The 6,933-nt window shown below is 39.3% G+C and overlaps 1 protein-coding gene and 1 pseudogene across 5 annotated transcripts in view; one reads left to right on the top strand and one right to left on the bottom strand.

Moving 5' to 3' along the window:
• ATP13A3 (ATPase 13A3) overlaps positions 1-6,933 on the top strand; it is a 102,383-nt gene that overhangs the window by 1,434 nt on the left and 94,016 nt on the right. The window lies entirely within an intron of this gene.
• LOC102476785 (E3 ubiquitin-protein ligase Mdm2-like) overlaps positions 1-6,933 on the bottom strand; it is a 13,033-nt pseudogene that overhangs the window by 2,194 nt on the left and 3,906 nt on the right.

Raw genomic sequence — 6,933 nt, 5'->3', positions numbered from 1 at the left:
GCCAGCCGCTCTTTTTTTTTTTTTTTTTTTTTTTTTTTTTTTTTGCTATAAGGCGTGTGTGCATGCCAGAAAGACAGAGAGAGACAGAGACAGAAAGCAAGAAATCACTCCCCAGGGGGTTTGGCCACACTGCAATCCCTTCTCCTCCATTCTCCTCTCGGGATCTTGGGCACGCACACACATGCGCCTTGCGTGAATTTAAGCCACCGGGTCCGGGGCTCAAACTATGGTCGACTACATGGGAGTCCAGCAACATAGCCATTACGCTAACTGCTGGTCCCCCAGCAACTCATTTTTAAGTCAGAAAAGTTCCTGGAAGTTGTCTGAAATAGTAAACATTTATTGTTGTAGAGTATAATTTCTGCTACTATCCTTTGTCTACCTTATCCACCATTACATCAGTTTGAGGGTGAACTAGGTAAGTGAGATTTTTAAACATTGTTAGAACAATAATGCCTGTTTAGGGTGAGAGGATTGGGTAGGAAAGTGATACTGGTTGCTTTAATTTATAAGTAGTACAAAGCAGATAAATCTGACAAACTTCAAATTGATGCAGTGTTCAAATCATATTGTAGAAGGGCTGGTTTCTTTGCCCTGACCAACAAGTAAGCTTTTTTATGGGAACCTCTAGTAAGTAGAATTTTAGTTTACAACTGGCTTGAGATAAATAGGATGAATTCCTACATAGGTAGGAAACTAGTTTACAGTAATTAGAATTATACTCTGTATGCCTAAATGTCTAAAAAGGATTTTCTGATGAGTTGTCTGCTTGGTTCTGCTTATCAATATTAGAGCTAAAACACTTCTGCAGGTTTAGTTAGCTCTTAATAGTTACTTCATTTAGAGAATATCAGTTTCCCATTTGTGTCCTATTTCAGGTATGGATTTTTATATGACTAAATGTATTGGCAGCTACAGCATGTTGTAGTGAAGTGAGCATGGACTTGGGAATCATACCTGAGTCTGCTTTCCGATTTTAACTAGTTTGACTTTTGACCAATGCTAATAGTTATCATGTGAGCTTATTGTGTACTAGGCTCTGAATTAAACATGTAATATGAATTATCTCACTTAAACCCATTTACAGAAGAAGAAATCGAGGTTTAGCTATGTGAAGTTGCTCAGTCACATACTGTTAACTGGTAAACTTAGAGATAGAAACTTCTGTCACATACAGTAACATAGAGCTAGAATTCTGGCTGTCTTCAAAGTCCTTTATATGGTAAATTGCTTAACTTCACTGATACCTTTTTTCTTAACAAAGAATGCTAATATCGACCACAGTTTTGAGGATTAACCGAGAACATATGTAGAAACAAGTACTCTTTCTGGCGCAAATAGATAGTTCCTATTCTTCCATAACATATACTGAATCAAGAAAGGTGTGCTTTTATATAGCATGGTGATTTTTGTAACCACTGTGAACGTGAAGTTTTAAAATATGAATGCCTTCTTCCTATGATAAGTAGTAACCTTAGCAGATATGTTCTGGATATCACTGTAGACATACAACCTATTTAACTCAGAATGAAAATGCACAGGAATAAGGGGTCATTCTGTGGAGCTTGATCTTTGTTCTGTATTTTTTCTCAGTAGTTGGGTAATGGTGGAAATAGAACTTTATGCTTGTGAACAACAACAAAGTGATTTTAACTTCCAAAAGTTTGAAAGGCAGAAATATAATTTGCAAATGATCTTGATAATGGGATTTATCTTTAAGTGGATTCTGTTTGTTAGTATACTTGGTGACTAATAATGTAAGTACTATGTAAATGGACTGTAAATTGAATACGAGTTAGCAGCTTATCACTTACAGAGAGTACACTTTTAAAACAATTCACAGTATATATCAGAAGTAAATCATCTAGGCCCAGCCACCATAGTGGCACAAATGATGCAGGTACGTGATGGTTGAGGCCACATGGGAGGCCTGGGTTTGGTTCCTGGCCTAACCTAAATGGGCCAGAGGTAGCGTGCCCAAGGTTTTAGCTGACTGGGAAACTAGGGTAGGAAGGATCACAGTATAGCAAGACCATGTTAAAACAAACAGAAAATCTATCCCTCCCCACCATGCTCTTGTTATCTCTCCCTCTAATTAAGACAAAATAAAAGATAATGTAGTGCCTGTTGTTAACATGACATACCTGATGTATCACTGTATGGGTTATAGTGAGGGAGTGTCTGTATTGTGACTATGCCGTGTCTTACCTGGTTGAATTTGGATCTAAGAAGTAACTGATGGGATTTGATAGAGATAGCCTTTGGTTTTAGAACATAGCTTATGTGCAGGGCCAGCAGGTGGCGCGCAGGTTAAGGGTTCTGGACTCCCACGTGGCTGACTGCATTTCAAATCCTGGGTCTGGAGGCTTGGTTTGTCACTTCCCTTTCTCATTCTATCCCTCTCTGGTCAAATTTAAATAAATTAGTTAAGTTAAAACAATTCTTTAAAAAAAAAAAAAAAGAACATAGCTTATGTGAAATGAAGCTAACAGGCCTATAGAGAGAGTAAGTCTGTAGTCATCAACAACATGTTCTAATTAACCCACCTAACTAGTTCATATAAACATTCAGCAAACAAAGAAATAATTACCGAGCTTTGCAGAGCTTCATATTTTGAGAATAAATAAGAGGTTTAGAATTGAACATATTGATCTATTTTTAATTTATTATAGGGCTCATGCACTCATCAGAGACAGAGAAAGTAAGAAAGCACCCCGGGGAGGGATGGCCAGACTACAATCCCTTCTCCATTCTCCTCTTGAGATTTTGGGCATGTATGCACACATGCCAAGTGTGTTTTTCACACTGCCAGGTCTAGGATTCAGACTGCATAGTTGGCCATGTGGGATCCAGCCACCTTAACCATCATACCTACCGGCTGGCCCAGAATTGAACATATTTTAATGAAGATTAGTTAAAGGGTTCTGGGCTTAATTAATTTTGACAAAAGTAGGCATTTATAAAGCAAACTGTTCTACAGTTAATAATAACTTTGCAGAAGTCTAAGTTAAAAAACATTTGGAGCTAGACAGGCTCAGTGGTAATGTGCTTTGCTCTATTAGGTTGACCCACATGAGAAGTTTCTTGATTTGTGTCTAGAAACCTTGAGTATGTAGGCATGTGTGTGCTCATGATTGGAGACCAGCAGAAACTGGGGGTGAATCATGGCATCAAGACCTATTGGGGATGATGTCTCTCTGTCTCTCACTTAAGAAAGAAATAAACTGAAATATGTATCTATATATAGATCTATATTAAAAGGCCAACACTGTAGCACATTGCATAGGGAGGTGGATCCCACATGACTTATTGTGGTCGAAATACTGGCCCCAGTGGCTTGAAAAGTATGCCAGGTACATGCACATGTGTGTTCAAAATCTTGACAGCACGGAGAAATGAAAGAAAAAGATTGGCATGATCCTGCCCCATTGGGGTGTGCTTTTCTCCTTCCTTTTTAAAATTTTTTTTTTATTTTTTGAAAGATTTTATTGCAATAGGGTGTGTGCTCTCGCCTGAGAAACAGAGAGACAAAGCGAGAAATCAGCCCCTGAGGGGATGGCCACACTGCAACCCCTTTTCCTCCATTTTCCTGTTAGGATTTTGGGCACACATGCACACACGCCTGTAGTGAGTTTTACGCCGTCAGGTCTGGGACCTGAACCATGGTTGACTACTTGGGAATCCAGTGACATAACCATTGTGCCATCTGCTGGTCCCGTTCTCCTTTCTCTCTCTTTCTCTCGCTCTCTCTCTCTGGTGTACACACATGCACTGTTACTAAAATAATTAGAAAAAAATATTTGTGTTAGTAAGGAAGGTAAAATAATAGAAGGTAAGATGACATGAATAAGTGATTGGAAAAATGATCACTATTATGATAGTTAAATGATTTGTGATTATCAGTAAGAATTGAGAACAATGAAATAAAAGAGTGAGCTGTCGAACTAACTGTCTGGGACTGAGAAAAGCTTGAGAGTGGGAATTGCTGAAGTTTCTATAGAATAATTCTCCACAGAAAACTACCTGCCACATCTGTTCACGTCTTAGACCTATAGGAACACATTGAGTCCTTTGCTAGAGTCTGAGATAGTGAAACATTAACTCACATGGCAAACTTTAAGACTGCCAAATTAATCTGGTAATCAGATTCTCCTGCTGACTTTTACGCTTACTCCCTGTAGATCTTGTTTTTACATTTTTTTCTTCATTCATTATTGAGCCTGTGCATGTCAACATGAGAGAAAGAGAGCTAGAGAGGGTCTGGGTATGCTATGATTAATCTCCTTCCTCTGGCCTATTGGACCTTGGATGCATGCCCTGAGTATTTTTCAGGCTGACCAGGCCAGGGATTCGAACCTTGATCACCATGCAAGATACAGCTTCTCTTGAGCAGTACTTTACTGTTGCACTGTGGAGCTGGCCCTGGATCTTGCTTTTAAATGACCAGTTGACACTCAAAGAGTTAGTTAAATTTCCAGAAGAATTGCATTTACTGTGTAAAGTAGAATCTCCTGCTTATTTGGTATGAAATCGCTGATGTCTATATTATCTGTCATAGAAGTTTTAAATAAAAGTATTGGGACTAGACGGTGGGACAGTGGTAAAATGTGATACACTGAGAGACAAACGCTCACAAGCAGGTTTCTGGTTCTAGTTTGGAGACCTCCCTGAGTATATAGAGCAAGCATGTGCCCATGATCAGGTACGTGCTGCCTAAAGCTGTAGGTAAATTATGACCTCTGACTTTCAGAAGAGATAGATAAACTTTAAAAAAAGAAAAGAAAAGAAAAGAAAGAGATACAACTTGTTGTGGGATAAGATAGAAGACAGTTCTGTTCAAATATAGCTAACTAGATTGGCTTTTCTTTCTTCACAAAGGAGTTGGACTTGAAATAAAGAGATATGAGACTGGAAAGTAATGCTGAAGAGTCTTAATGTTATTTGGAAGAGAAAACTGATTTGGAGACGTAGTTGTGAGGATGTTAGGAAAGACCTGGGCATTGAATCCTTGTCGTTCTTAGTCTTTCACCGTTGCTTTTATTTTGTGCTTTGTAGTAATGGCATGTCTTAAAACTTAATGTGTTTACTGAGGCTGGCAGGTGGTGTGGTGGTTAAGGTGCTGAACTCTCACAAGGCTGACCATGGTTGAAATCCCGGACCTGGAGGCTTGCTTTCCTACTTTCCCTTTCTTTTTGTCTGTCTGTGGTCAAATTAAATAATGATGATGATAATAAATTAAGTAAGATAATTCTTTAAAAAAACACTCAATGTGTTTTCTCCCCACTGGAGCCAACTCTTATGGGTACCCTTTAATTGCTTGACAGACTTCTTGAAATGAACTATTTTTAGTTTGTTTAAAACGAGTCATGGAATTGCTCCCAAATTATGTGCTGGAATAGTTTCTTTACAGCATCCCTGTTGCTGTATATTTTTTCTCCACTTGTGAAATAGGATTTTTAAAAATCTCAATTATTAATTTATTTCAATATAAAAGACATACGTCTTGGTTCTTAATTCTTCCTGTTTGAGCTAAAGAGTCAAGTAAAAAGAATTTTTTTTTTTTTTTTTTAGCAAAATTTTTGCTTTAGAGTGTGTGTGCTCTCCAGAGGGACAGAAAACCAGAAATCACTCTCCCCTTTATTTTGTTCTCAGAATTTTGAGCACACATGCACTGTACCCAGCATGAGTTTCAAGCTGCCAGGTCCAGGACTCAATCTGTGGTTGGCCTAGTGTTGTAGTCTAACCATTACAACATCTGATGACCTGAATCACTTTTTTTTGTGTGAGAACTTTGCCTAAATTCTCACTTAAAGTAAACATTTTGTGTAATCAAAATTACCCTTCTGAAAGTCTCGTAGGGCTGGCCTTGCAGACCAGTGGTTAAGGGAGCCAGATCCCACTTGGTTGACTGGAGTTCAAATGCTGGCCCTGGCTGCTTGTAAAACATGCAGGGTGCAGGTACATGCTCAAAATTCTAACAGCATGGAGAAATGGAGAAGGGATCGTGGTGTGACTATATCCCCTGATGGTGTACTTTCTCCCTTTCTGTGTTTCTCAGTCTCTCTGGTGAACTCACATGCCCTCTGGCAGTTTAACAAAAAAAGAAAGAAAAAAGAAGTCCTTAAGCATCAGTTTGGAAACTTGAGATGCTAGCTTTCAGTTTCAATGGTCAGTTTTCCCACTAGCTTTCCAAAAGTTAATTTTTTCAGTGAGTGGAATCCTAAGCAGCTATACTTTTGACTAGTGAATAGGACTTTAGATTGATGAACCGATTGTTTTCTCCAGTTTATGCTCATTCTGGAGCATGGATGTAAAGGCAAGTATCCTACTATTATTATTTAAATGATTTTTCTCCCCATGTTTTTCCCTCAGAATAGGAAGTTGAATCGGTTTAAGTGCATATATGATGTGGGCTACCCTGTGGTGTTAAAGCAGCTGGATCCCTCATGGCCAACTGCTCGGCTCGAGTTCTGGACCTGGTAACTTGAAAAATAAGACAGTCACGGGAACCAGCAGATGATGTAATGGTTATGTGACTGTGCTACCACATAGTTGACTGAGGTTTGAGTCCTGGACCCAGAGGCTTAAAACTCATGCCAGGGGTGTGTGCCCCAAATCCCAAGAGGATAATGGAGGAGACAAGATTGTGGTGTCTCCAGCCCTCCCTGGGGGATGATTTCTCGCTTTCTGTCTCACTGTCTCTGGTGAGTGCATATGCCCTGTAGCAAAAATCTCTCTCAAAAAAAATAAAGAAAAAAAAGAAAAGAAAAACAAGGCAGTTGTGTATGTGTGTGTACCCCAAATCTTTTTTTTTTTTTGGAGAGATTTTCACTGTAGGGCGCGTGCGCTCGCCAGACAGACAGAGAGAGACATAGAGACAGAAAGCGAGAAATCACCCCCCAGGGGGGGTGGCCACGCCGCAATCCCTTCTCC

The sequence above is a fragment of the Tupaia chinensis genome, unplaced genomic scaffold (genome assembly GCF_000334495.1).
Source record: "Tupaia chinensis unplaced genomic scaffold, TupChi_1.0 Scaffold149658_1, whole genome shotgun sequence".
In the NCBI taxonomy this organism is placed as follows: domain Eukaryota; kingdom Metazoa; phylum Chordata; class Mammalia; order Scandentia; family Tupaiidae; genus Tupaia; species Tupaia belangeri.
This window is presented reverse-complemented; position numbering and strand designations above follow the sequence as displayed.